Source organism: Schistocerca piceifrons, chromosome 3, assembly GCF_021461385.2.
Source record: "Schistocerca piceifrons isolate TAMUIC-IGC-003096 chromosome 3, iqSchPice1.1, whole genome shotgun sequence".
In the NCBI taxonomy this organism is placed as follows: domain Eukaryota; kingdom Metazoa; phylum Arthropoda; class Insecta; order Orthoptera; family Acrididae; genus Schistocerca; species Schistocerca piceifrons.
Window position 1 is genome coordinate 700,210,597 of NC_060140.1, and position 13,120 is coordinate 700,223,716.

The window sequence follows — 13,120 nt, forward strand, 5'->3', positions numbered from 1 at the left end:
CTTGGAGGGAGGGAGAGAGAGAGAGAGAGAGACAGAGAGGGAGAGAGAGAGAGAGAACAAGTAAGTGACGTAAGGTACTGACAAAAGCTAGCGTACGCGGCAGAGTTTCCCTTGTGACTGTGGAGTACCTCCAGTTTTGCGACGTCATTTTTGTGACCTAGTTACCGGTAGCATGACTTGCCGTGTTGTGTCTGGGCGGACCCGCTGATTACCGGGGAGGGTTTCCCGGACGCCGGGGTTGTGGCTCGCGGAGTGCGCGGCGGAGACACCTCCCCCCGCCCCTCCCCCCTTTCGCCGCGTTATAGCGAGCTATGTGACGGCGCCGCCTCCACTCGCCCGCTGGCCTCCGTCTGCACCGCACCTCGCGCCACAGACAGGTACGTACACCGGCAGCTTTCTCGCGCGCCGGCCGCCGCCTCGAGTAGGGTGCCGTACTCTACTCTGGCGCCGCACGTGCATGGGTGCTGCTGTATCTTAACGAAACATTCCTCACCAGTATTGACAATAACAGTGTAAACTATTTTTGCTACAAACAGTAAATTTTACGTGTTTCGGAATACCCAGCTATTTGACAGTGTTACGTATTATCTCCCAGTGTCAACAACAGCATATGAAATTACGTACGTGCAAGATTCTACCGTGACTGCTCTGATACTATAAGTGCGCAAGTGCTGTTTTACCTATACGAAACATTTGTCACGATTATCGTCAACAATATCGAAACTACCTTTGCTAGAGAACTGGTAACATGACCACTGCACGTGTCTCAAGAAACCTAGTTCCTAGACACTGATATTCATTATTTCCAAACGTCGACAAGTTTTTGAGGAAGCAAAGTTTCTTCAATGACCCTACATGTAATATGCCACACGCTCTTCTTTTTGTTGCAATCTTATGTTCACTGACACAAAATCTATAGCTGATGTCTACAACGATGTAGTTTTTGGCACACACCAAGTTCCGTGACAGGCATGCTTCACATATCTATCGCCAACGAAATTTGTTTGCTAAAAGCTCGAATATCTATTACGTATAACAAAGCTATTTCTGATGCTTTACTTACTAATGAATGTTTTCAGACTTTTCACCTAATTTAAACTGGTTATCACTATTGTGTGCAGAATATTTCGGCTCTTTGTAGTTCATGTTTCATTCTCAAAGTTTAAAGAATTCGATGTGAGTGAAAGTGATTGATTTGGAACGCAACGCTTTACAAAAGTATTATTAACAGAAGTTATTACTTTTAGACATTTGTCTACTGATATTTCAAAGGTCGCTCTCCGTCAATCTGAAATCGATCGTCAACAAGGTAATTACTGACTAGTTGTATTTGTACTGATTAGACCCAGGTTAGAAGTGTCAGTTGGAATGTGGGTCTTTTCTGATGATACAAGTTCAGTAAAAGTGAGGAAGGGAAGTGGGCGCGAGTCAGACGGTAACCAATAACAGGAAACTTCAGTTTTTTCCGTGGTTCATCTCTCGTGTCAGCAGATAGTAGAACACTGAAAGATAATTGGAGCTTACTAAATCGTGATTCTTTTTCTGACGCTAGGCATGAGAATGGCCCTTATGTATGATGTGACAACCAGAGAACATTACTGTATTATGTCATCACGAATTTAGAAATATATTTGTGTTTAATTCACTTTTCTGTTTCAATACGTCGAATGTTTTAAGCTGTTTGGTGTAGGGCATATCATGTACAGTTAGTTTCCATCCTTTTTTTCCATCAGTAGATAGCTGCATCTCAGCGAAAACCTGAATTTCTCTAATTTTGTTGTTTAGCTATAAGTCGAGATGCCTGTGGGAAGCAGTTTGTTTCTTTACTAGTCACGCTACGTCCGCGTCCGGGATTCCAGGCGCGTGGCTTTCTACGGTACACCACGCATTTCTTGTGAAGTCTCCCGCTAGAGTTTGTCGCTGCTGAACAAGAAGCGGAGCGATTTTCCGCGTGCCGTGACCCACATAGCGGTCAGCAGCATATCCAATAGAGCAACGTTTCTGGTGGGCCCGGAGCGGGTTGCTTTGCGGTTGGGGGCAAGTGGGTCGCTGTCTCAAAACTGAAGCCGCCCATTACCGTCATTAGCACCGCGTCCGTCATGTTGCTCAAGGGACTCAGGAGAAATTACTGGCGCCTCTGACACAGGCGTCTGTTCCTACTCACTTCTACTTTCGCGTTCCGCGTGCTTTCTGTCGTTAAGGGAATGATGAGACCGCTTTCCGCTTTTCACCAGTGCAGTCTTCACGGCCGTTTAACGCCGTAACCGTCACTGGTAGTGGCAGTTTTCCGCGGTATTACGTATCTCGGAACGAAGTGCCGATATTTCGTAATGAAATTTGAACCAGAAATAACGCTCTGCGTACGACAGTGTCTTCAGTTCCTGTATGAATTTGCCAAATACTTCTCAGATTCATACAATTGTAAAAATAGAAGCATTGTTTTATCCCTTTCGGAGATGCTGAGGTTTTGGTTTTGTACTATGAGCCTGAGTCGACAATGTGGCCACAACAGCTTAATTAGTGACACAAACACACACACACACACACACACACACACACACACACACACACACACACACACACACACGAAGCTCGATTGGAAGGAAGCTGGATGGAATCCCAGGGGAGGATGAATTACTTTATGGCCAATGAGGGTAAGCGTGAGTATGGTGCTCCAGTAGACTGCCCATTTGTGTGAAACGGCTGGGGAATACACCACTATTGATACTAACAGATGCAGTATTCAAAAGTTATTCTGTTATCTACATACAATTTCTGCTCACTGTACTACATCGCCTCCCCGGTTCATCAACCGCTTTTTGTGCTAAAAAACTACAGTGTTAAAACCTCTGGAGAGAATTACGTCACCTAGAATTCCAACCAGTCTAAAGCTTAAATAACCAAGCGAAATGAAGCAGTGGTTACCACACTGGCCTCACATTCGGGAGGAGGAGGAGGGGTCAGATTCGGCAAGCCCGATTTTCCTTCCCGCTCTTTCGTAATCCGAACTTGTTGTACTTTTCTAATGACCAAGCTCTCGAAGGGACGTTAAGCTCTAATCTTCCGCTCTTCTTTTAACACTCATTCAGTCTTCATTTCAAAAGTCTGGGAAGCAAAGTACTCACTTAAAGTAGGAGAAGAGAGATTTTCCATTTAATGGAGACAATCGATACAATTTTCTATAATTGCCATGTCGACGAATATGAATGGCAGCCATCAGTTCGAAAGTGTTTGAGAATATTTGAAAAAAGCCATATTACTGCCTTGAGGTGCTGGTAAAACATTTTATTTATACAACCAGTCGCAGTCGTCTGACCATCATCAGGTTCATGAAAGTATTCACCTGAATCTGAACGTAAGGATGGTGAGACGAGGGAAACTGGCTGTATAAAAAAAGCGTTTAACCAGCAGCAAAAGGCAGTAATATGACATTTTACAAACTCGTATACAAGAGTTGTGGAGAACCACATCCTGAAAATGTTTTGCAGTATATATTTCTCTTTCCCGCATTGCAAAATTAGTAGCGAGTAAATCTCTTGGCCCAGAGACAAACTTACCATTACTTCCCGAGAAATTTATACTTATTTGAAGTTCTTCGGTTCTGGTGAAACTGCAAGTCGCCAGTGCAGAAACTGAACTAAAAGTAACTGCAGAAAGTCCCTGTTTTGTCACCAGTACCTATGTGAGAAAATTCATTTCTGCCCTTGCATCATCGGTCTTAAAGTAGCTTGTACAGATGTCATTGTCGGTGTTTTGGGAGCGTCTGGCAAAAGTTTTAATACCCCCCTCGCACACAAGTTAATTTAGTTCAAAATAAATGGTTCAAATGGCTCTGAGCACTGTGGGACTGAACATGTGACGTCATCATTCCCCTAGACTTAGAACTACTTAAACATAACTAACCAAGGACATCACACACATCCATGCCCGAGGCAGTATTCGAACCTGCGACCGCAGCAGCAGCGAGGTCCCGGACTGAAGCGCCTAGAACCGCTCGGCCACAGCGGCCGGCTTAATTTAGTTCCTCGGTATCAGCTCGATGTAATATAGTGCAGGACAACTCTTTCAATTCCGTAGCAATTTCACTAATCGTGAAGCGAGGTATCTCAAGCAGTGTTTCTTTCATTTGCACGCAACAAGGTATTCTGGCTGACCAGTGAGGGAAGAGCGACTTGAGGATATGGGCCAGATGTACGCCGGAGGGAGGCGAATGGGAAGAGGGCGCTGTTGCGGGGAGAGTGGACGGACGCACAGGCTGCGCGGCGGCTCGCCAGCTGAAAGTAAAAGGAGGCTACGCCGGGCCGCGGCTCCGCCGCTCGGCTGCTGTTTACTTTCTTCCTGCCGGCCAGCAGCGCGGCTTTCTCTGCGCGCAGCATCCAGCGTTTCACGGGCCGTTTGAGCGCCGCACCGTCTCTGCACACCTCTCGCCTCACTCGTGTCTGCAGGTCCGCTTCCGTCACTCTGAGCAGGCATTCTCTTCCATGTACAGGGTGGTCACAAACAGTCTGAAAAGCTTGTAAGGGTGTTACAGGAAACGTTGTCATGACAAAAAATTGTTAAGAAAAAAAATTGATACGTTCCGGCGTTTATGAGTTGATTAGCATTTAAGTTAGCCAATCAGGCCGCAGAGCGCGTAAATTCAAGCTTTCCTAAAAACGAACAAGAGGGAGTGATACAAAAATTGAACATTGTAGCATTGTAGGTAGTAACTATCGAAGCCGAGGCAAAGGCTGAGCAGTCTCATGCTCTATCATCTCTGCCAGCCCTTCTCAAAGTGGCAAGTGGCGGGTGGGTGGGTGGTGGAGGGGGGGGGGGGGGGCGCAGAGAGTAATAGAGGGGACCGCCGGCTTTCAACGAACTGTTCACATTAACTAATAAAAAGCCTGCCGATGAACAAATATTGCTGGCGTCATATTCTCATTTCCATGAACCAAGTTAGAAAGCTCGTTCTCATGGACTGTGCGGCTTGTCCCGGCGGAGGTTCGAGTTCTCCCTCGGGCATGGGTGTGTGTGTTTGTCCTTAGGATAATTTAGATTAAGTAGTGTGTAAGCTTAGGGACTGATGACCTTAGCAGTTAAGTCCCATAAGATTTCACTCACATTTGAACATTTTTGAAAACTCGTTCATAGTTAATTTGCTGTCTTATTTCACATGGCATCTTCTTCCATAGCAGGAGTGCTGAGACAGGTCACGAGTAATATTGCATCACAAAGCCCCTGTCACCGATCACCAGTGGGATTAGCTGCTTACCTGACATTATCAACCAGTAATGACAATAAGCTGCGTGAGAACGTGACCGTCAGTTCCTTGCAACGTGGACCACAAAAAGACACTGTTAATCACAGCCGTTGGTACCGTCCACTCGATTTCAGTCAGACTGCCGGAGTCACTTCAAAGGTAGTGACTCAGCTAGAAATTGAATTCTAGAGAATGTTCAGTAGCGATAGTTAACCAGATTTAAAATAAAGTGATAAAAGCTCCGCAATCCCGTCGATATGTTACTGACTCGCTGTGATAACAAGATACTCCATGGAAGTAATTGACGGGGTGTCTCTTCCCCTTCGAAACTATGCACTACTAGGAAGGAAAGACATTCGAATTTAATGAAAGCATACACATTCTTTGCTCCTGTCTTCCTTTGTTCCTGTCAGTAAGAGCAGAGGGTACAGCTGGGAAGAAGGGGGGGGGGGGCAGGGAATAATTTTTGTGTCAGGAGTGCCAGCCGCTGTGACCGAGCGGTTGTTGGTGCTTTAGCCCGAAACAGCGCGACTGATACGGTCGCAGGTTCGAATCCTGCCTCGGGTATGGATGTGTGTGAGGAGGAGGAGGATATTGGTGTTTAACGTCCCGTCGACAACGAGGTCATTAGAGACGGAGCACAAGCTCGGATTAGGGAAGGATGGGAAAGGAAGTCGGCTGTGCCCCCTCAAAGGAACCATCCCGGCATTTGCCTGGAGTGATCTAGGGAAATCACGGAAAACCTAAATCAGGATGGCCGGACGCGGGATTGAACCGTCGTTCTCCCGAATGCGGACGTCTGTGATGCCCTGGGGTTACTTAGGTTTAAGTAGTTCTATGTTCTACGGGACTGATGTCCTCAGATGTTAACTCCCATAGTGCTCAGAGCTATTTGTTTGAGGAGTGGGGCGCGACGGAAAATGTTTCTGAAAGCTTGATCTACGCTGCGAGAACAGCGGTCCGCTGGAACTTGCGTTCGCAACGGCCTGATTGTCTAACATCAATGCTAATTAATTTGGAAACGGCGCAACTAACGAATTTTTTTCTTAAGAATTATTTCTCAGCAGTCTACCCTCCAACACCCTTACACGCTTCTTACACTATTTCTGACTACCCTGTACAAGATTCATTTTATAGGTGAATCGTGTGCAATGAGCATCCGTTGCACTATGTAATAACCTTTCTCTATAAAACCCGAAACAAATAGATCCAAGGCAATCGCATGGAACGTGATACGATAAACAGTTAGAAATCTCGGAAACTACACGCCGTTCCCCGTAAATTAGTAAAGCATGGAAATAATAGCAAAAGGTTTCCGTGTCACAGCTGTGCCTTCCTGCTGAAGGAAGAATATCGATGAGGGTTTGTACTAGAAGGTAAGCGGCAGCGCAGAGTTCAGAATGCATGCAATGCCACCATGTAAGCAGTGTATCTTTAAACATGAACTCACCAGGGACATGGTACTCTAAATAAGTCATAGAATCTTCAGTTAAGTTTGTAATTATTTCAAGTCAAATCATAATCAACGGTACAAGAAAGTGTAAAACTGTCCATATGTTAGCCGGCCGGGGTGCCGAGCGGTTGTAGGCGCTACAGTCTTTAACTGCGCTGCTGCTATGGTCGCAGGCTCGAATCCTGCCTCGGGCATGGATGTGTGTGATGTCTTTAGGTTAGTTAGGTTTAAGTAGTCCTAAGTTCTAGGGGACTGATGACCTCAGAAGTTAAGTCCCATAGTGCTCAGAGCTATTTTGTCCATATGTTCCCCACGAGCCATACGAGGCTACACATAACAAAGAATTGCACAAAGAAGGCTTCTAGACTGTTAAAAAGGGTTAGGGGATCACATTTTCGAAACCACGGAATTCCCACCCATTGCGACGCTTCGAAATTTGGCTCAAAGGTGCGTGAAACTCCCCTCTGTAGAGGTGCAGTAGCGTGGCATCCTGCGACGTAACACTCGGGCTTGACATCACCTCAAACAGCAAAATGTCGGCATATGCGAAAAATGCCCACAGCTCAGAAGTTCATGTGACATGGGTTAATGAAGTCATATTGGCACCAAACTTCACCACAAATCTGCCCAACCAAAAATGTTCAAATGTGTGTGAAATCTTATGGGACTTACATCTACATCTACATACATACTCCGCAATCCACCATAAGGTGCTTGGCGGAGGGTACCTCCTACCATAACTAGCATATTCTCCCCCTGTTCCACTCCCAAACAGAACGAGGGAAAAATGATTGCCTATATGCCTCTGTACGAGCCCTAATCTCTCTTATCTTTGTGGTCTTTCCGTGAAATATAAGTTGGCGGCAGTAAAATTGTACTGCAGTCAGCCTCAAATGTTGGTTCTCTAAATTTCCTCAGTAGCGACTCACGAAAACAACGCCTCCTTTCCTACAGAGACTCCCACCCGAGTTCCTGAAGCATTTCCGTGACACTCGCGTGATGATCAAACCTACCAGTAACAAATCTAGCAGCCCGCCTCTGAATTGCTTCTATGTCCTCCCTCAATCCGACCTGATAGGGGTCCCAAACGCTCGAGCAGTACTCAAGAATAGGTCGTATTAGTGCTTTATAAGCGATCTCCTTTACAGATGAACCACATCTTCCCAAAATTCTACCAATGAGCCGAAGACGACTATCCGCCTTCCCCACAGCTGCCAATACATGCTTGTCCCACTTCACATCGCTCTGCAATGTTACGCCTAAATATTTAATCGACGTGACTGTGTCAAGCGCTACACTACTGATGGAGTATTCAAACATTACGGTATTCTTTTTCCTATTCATCTGCATTAATTTACAGTTATCGATATTTAGAGTTAGCTGCTATTCTTTACACTAATCACAAATCCTGTCCAAGTCATCTTGTATCCTCCTACAGTCACTCAACGACGACACCTTCCCGTACACCACAGCATCATCAGCAAACAGCCGCACATTGGTATCCACCCTATCCAAAAGCTCATTTATATATATATATATATATATATATATATATAAAACAAATGCGGACCTACCACACTTCCCTGGGGTACTCCAGATGATACCCTCACCTCCGATTAACACTCACCATCGAGGACAACGTACTGGGTTCTACTACTTAAGAAGTCTACCATGTGTTTGCCTCAGACGGTTTGCATCGATCCTCTGCACTCTGTTTCTGTGGCAGCCAACGATTTCCCCCAAGTTTATCTTTGCTGCGGTTGTACTCGACTTACCTGCTAAGGTCATCAGTCCCTAAGCTTACACACTACTTAACCTAAATTATCCTAAGGACAAACACACACATCCATGCCCGAGGGAAGACTCGAATCTCCGCCGGAATCAGCCGCACAGTCCATGACTGTAGCACCTTACACCGCTCGGCTAATCCCACGCGGCCTCTGCCCAACCCCACCGTGGACATGTCACTTGGTGGGAAGATCGCCACAGCCCCTCTAACCCAAAGTTCGCCCCTACTTTTGGCACCTCTACGATGGACGCTAGAATCGCGACGCAGCCGCCCGCGGTGGCCGTGCGGTTCTAGGCGCTCCAGTCCGGAGCCGCGCTGCTGCTGCGGTCGCAGGTTCGAATCCTGCCTTGGGCATGGATGTGTGTGATGTCCTTAGGTTAGTTAGGTTTAAGTAGTTCTAAGTTCTAGGGGGACTGATGACCACAGCAGTTGAGTCCCATAGTGCTCAGAGCCAATCGCGACGCACACTATTGAAATCACGTGGTTTTATTATGAGTGGCTGAGGAAAACTTATGAGACAGGCCGCCGCTCAGCATCGGCAGGAAAAATCCGCTGGGTGAGCATAAAGACCTCCAAAGATACCACCCCTTTTCCTGGTTCGTTGATTCCCACATATTTCGCTGTCAGAAACGGCAGTTTTTAGTGCGGTGATCAACAAGAAGACGTTCTTCACGAGCTGACACCCACGGACGTTTGAAACTATAATTAAATTTGTGTCTGCATCTCCATTAAGCTTGATATGACACCACTGTAGAACAGCGCGTCCACAGTTTTTGCTCTCGTGTACAAGCTGGAACCACTAGGGACCATTCAGCACCATTCGACGAAATTTATAAGTGATCCCCGAGGAACTAAGGGTGCTTATGCTTCTTTAGAGCTCCTGTTTTGTTTCCTACCGTGGCGTCCTCTTGTGGAGTAGAGGGATGTAACGTTGACACATGCGTGTACAAAATCACAAAGAGTGCTTCTAATCCACCGATTTCTGTAAAACCTAACTGAAAATTTTAAAAAGTGCATGTACAGACAGCAGCTGTGTCGATAGGCACTTCCAACAGGCAACCCTTCGATAGTGTCTGATTCCGTATGCCCTGTTATCAGGGCAGGAGTGTAGCGGCGAAAGAGCAGCAGCGTAACCTACTTGCAGAGGCCTGATATTCCTTTTGCGGATTCTGCTTGTAAATGTGCATTTTTGAGGTGATGAACAAAGACAGGTGGGTGGTACCAAGGGTACTGCCTCCGGCCCACCTCCCACATGATCACGCCACAGGTGGACGTGAAACAGGACGGATGAAAAACCATAAGCACCCTTTACTGCTCCGGATCGTCATCGAATGTTTGTCGATGGTCCCTAGTGGTTCCAGACTATACACAGGAGCAAAAATTGTGGTTTCACAGGGACCAGATCACGTTTAATGGGTAAGCGACGTCACAATGTAATTAGAGGAGAGTGTCAGCAGTGTCAGAGGTTGCGGATCACGTCTTTCTGTTGATTATCGCACTGCGAATTGTCGTTTTGGTCGCGAAATGTACGAGTATGAGAATAATCGAACTTGGGAAAGGGGTGGTATCACTGGCGCCTTTATGCAGCCCCGAGCGGCCACTTTGTGCCGGTCCTGAGAGGCAGTTTCTCTGGAATGTTATTGTCGGTCACTCAAAAACACCTGTGATTTTAACACTGGGCATCACTGTTACGGCGTATATCGCAGAGGCGTAGAAAGAAGGTGCGAAATTTGGGTAAGAGGGGCTGTGATGATATGTGACATCCCCATTGTGGTGTTGGGCAGAGATATGGTGAAGTTTGGTGCCAATGTGACATAATTCACCAACCTTACACGTGACATCAGCTTGTGGGCTGCGGCCTTTTTCTCTGCAAGTGTCAAGTGAGCCCGATGGCACAGGGCGCGATGTTTTTGTATTTCAAACTTAAGCATCTCAATAGGCAGGAATTATCGAAAAAGTAATCCTTTAATTCTGAAGAGCAATGTAGATACAACAGAAACTCTTGCAATTAGCTACATAAACAGGAGTGTGATGAATTCAGCGTGGCTGCTATTCAAACACATTAAAGAAAACCCGATCCTGCATCGTGTGCATCGAAAGCCAGTTACCTCACTGAACAACGAAACTTACTTCTTCACACAAGTAAGGCACGTTAAAGACCTGGTTCAAATGATTCAAATGGCTCTGAGCACTATGGGACTTAACATCTGAGGCCGTCAGTCCCCTAGAACTTAGAACTACTTAAACCTAACTAACATAAGGACATCACACACAGCCATGCCCGAGGCAGGATTCGAACCTGCGACCGTAGCGGTCGCGAGGTTCCAGACTGAAGCGCTTAGAGCCGCTCGGCCACACCGGCCGGCAGTAAAGACCTGAAAATGTTGCAAGTGAATTTTACGCCATGCTGACATAATGCATGACATTTACTCACCATAATATTGTAGCTGGTTGCATGAGAATGACCAGCAGAAATCAACTTCAAAGTAAGGTTCTGCATTAGACATTCATAGCAAAAGCGTGCTAGAAAAAGCCAGAGCCATTCGCGGAATACTAGATGCAAACAAAGGCGGCAACAGATCAGACTGTTTTGTGTGCTGTAGACAGGGCTCACGCCGAGGCCACCAGGTCCCGACGGATTACTATTGGCTCTCACTTCCACTCCCAGAGCACTTCTTCTCAGACATGCCTTCTCAACAAGTCAAAGAATGTGATACCTTCGATAACCGATCACTGGATGCGAAACATCTTTGGAATATGCTGGCGATTCAGAACACGGAAAGAAACAATAATTATAAAAGGTGAAGTTGTGACAAGGGCATGTTTAGGAATTCAGAACCCTAAGTGTCTAACATTGCTGCAAAGTTAGAACTTAACACAAAAAAATTAAGGAGGAGTTTTACTACACATTGACACTGTGTTTGTGGGTTGATTGGACCGTGGATTTCCTGCCAGCGTTAGTTACTACTGTCGCCTAACGACATTTACTGGTAGCATGACACTGACGCAAACAAAGAAAACAGGGAAAACAGTCGATTCCCTTGATGATCATCACTCGCAGCAGTAGACTCTGGGACACAACAGATGTCATTAATAGTACGCAGTACATTCTTCGGTGATAGAGTTGTTGAACTACTATGACTCACGTTTGAGATGTTGGTCCCTATGGTACTGATCTACGAAATCTGGAATCCTAATTTGGCGCCTGCATTCCGGATAGTGGTGATGACGTTCAGATTACGGTCACACATTCCTGTTTAAAGATAAAATTTCTTCCAACAAAATGCTGATATAGGATTATAGTGATGATCAGCCATCTATTCGTTGGTTTGTTAAACTTCGCTGTCTTCTTCATGTTCGTGAGAAGTTTGCTGTGTACAAATGACACATTTTGATTTCTCTCGTTTTAGTTCCCGTGACATTATACCAAATAACTAAATCACTGCTTCTAATTTAAAGATATTAGTTACAGTTAATTATGCTTCGCAACTGATATCTGTCATAAAATGCCTAAATGGCGCATGTAACATGCTTATCTGACGATCAGCCCATTTTTCATAATGTTATTCCCGGTAGTAGCATCCGTACCGTGGTGAAGACCGCTCACAATGATGGCAGAAGTGTTGATTCAATGTTTAGTAGTATGACGCCACCTACTGCTCAAAACAGTTTAATGGAAATTCGACCACGGGAAGCTACGATTTCCCATTCTATTCTTCATCACCGTTTCAGCTGCGAAGCACGGATATATTAGGATGATGCATAAGTTTGTAACATTTTTCCATTATTTTCATAAATATAACACACCTAACAGAGACTTTAGTTATCAACAATGTATATTCTCCTTCACAATTAACAGCAGTCTACCCACACGGGGGATAACTTTTCTATTCAGAGACTGTAGATATCACGTGATTTTGAGGCGAAGATGTCGAACTATGTTCGGAGCGCATTTTAATCTGGTTCCCTGAAGCTTCCTGAAGGTTGTTCCACAGAGGGTGGAAAAGGTGAAGATTTGGATATGCAATGACAGGTGAATAAGGGGTGCTGAATGACTCCCCAAACCAATCCTGTATAGTGTTTTCTGTCAGTCTAGCAGAGTGCTGGCGAGAGTTATCGTGAAGTAGCATCACTTCACGCAGTCTTTCTAGTCGTTTTTCTCGGACTGCGTCTGCAGAAGATCTCAGCTGTTGATAGCAAATGTCAGCAATGATAGTTACATCTCAGGGAAGCCATACGTTGTACACTACTTGCCCTGTTCCACCAAACACATAACATTATCTTTTGTGGATACGCGCAGTTCTTTATACGGCGAATTCCTGCTTTGTTTGGGCTCAACCAGTCCAACCATTTCGCTTCATCAGTAATGCTACTGGATGGGAATGGTCGGTGTTGTTGACGAGAAAATTGATGAGGAGCAAGAAGAGATGTACGTATGGCCACCCTCTGATTTTTGTGATTTTGGTTTAGAACATGTGGTGCCCATACACCCGGTTTACGAACCTTCCCAATTGCATGACAGTGTCACACGACGGTGGAATGACCACAGTTCATCACATCTGCAAGTTATCTACTATACCGACATGAATAATCGTGGATTAATGCGTATAAACGATCTTCATGAAACCCTGAACGTCTT

General features: G+C 45.6%; 1 protein-coding gene across 1 annotated transcript in view; it reads left to right on the top strand.

The window, feature by feature from the left end:
• Positions 1-344: 344 nt before the first annotated feature.
• The window catches only part of LOC124788977 (loricrin-like), a 127,740-nt gene continuing 114,964 nt past the window's right edge, over positions 345-13,120 (top strand). Inside the window, exon 1 of the mRNA XM_047256266.1 lies at positions 345-377. The gene's annotated coding sequence lies outside the window, so the exon portion shown is untranslated. The remainder of the gene's footprint in view (positions 378-13,120) is intronic.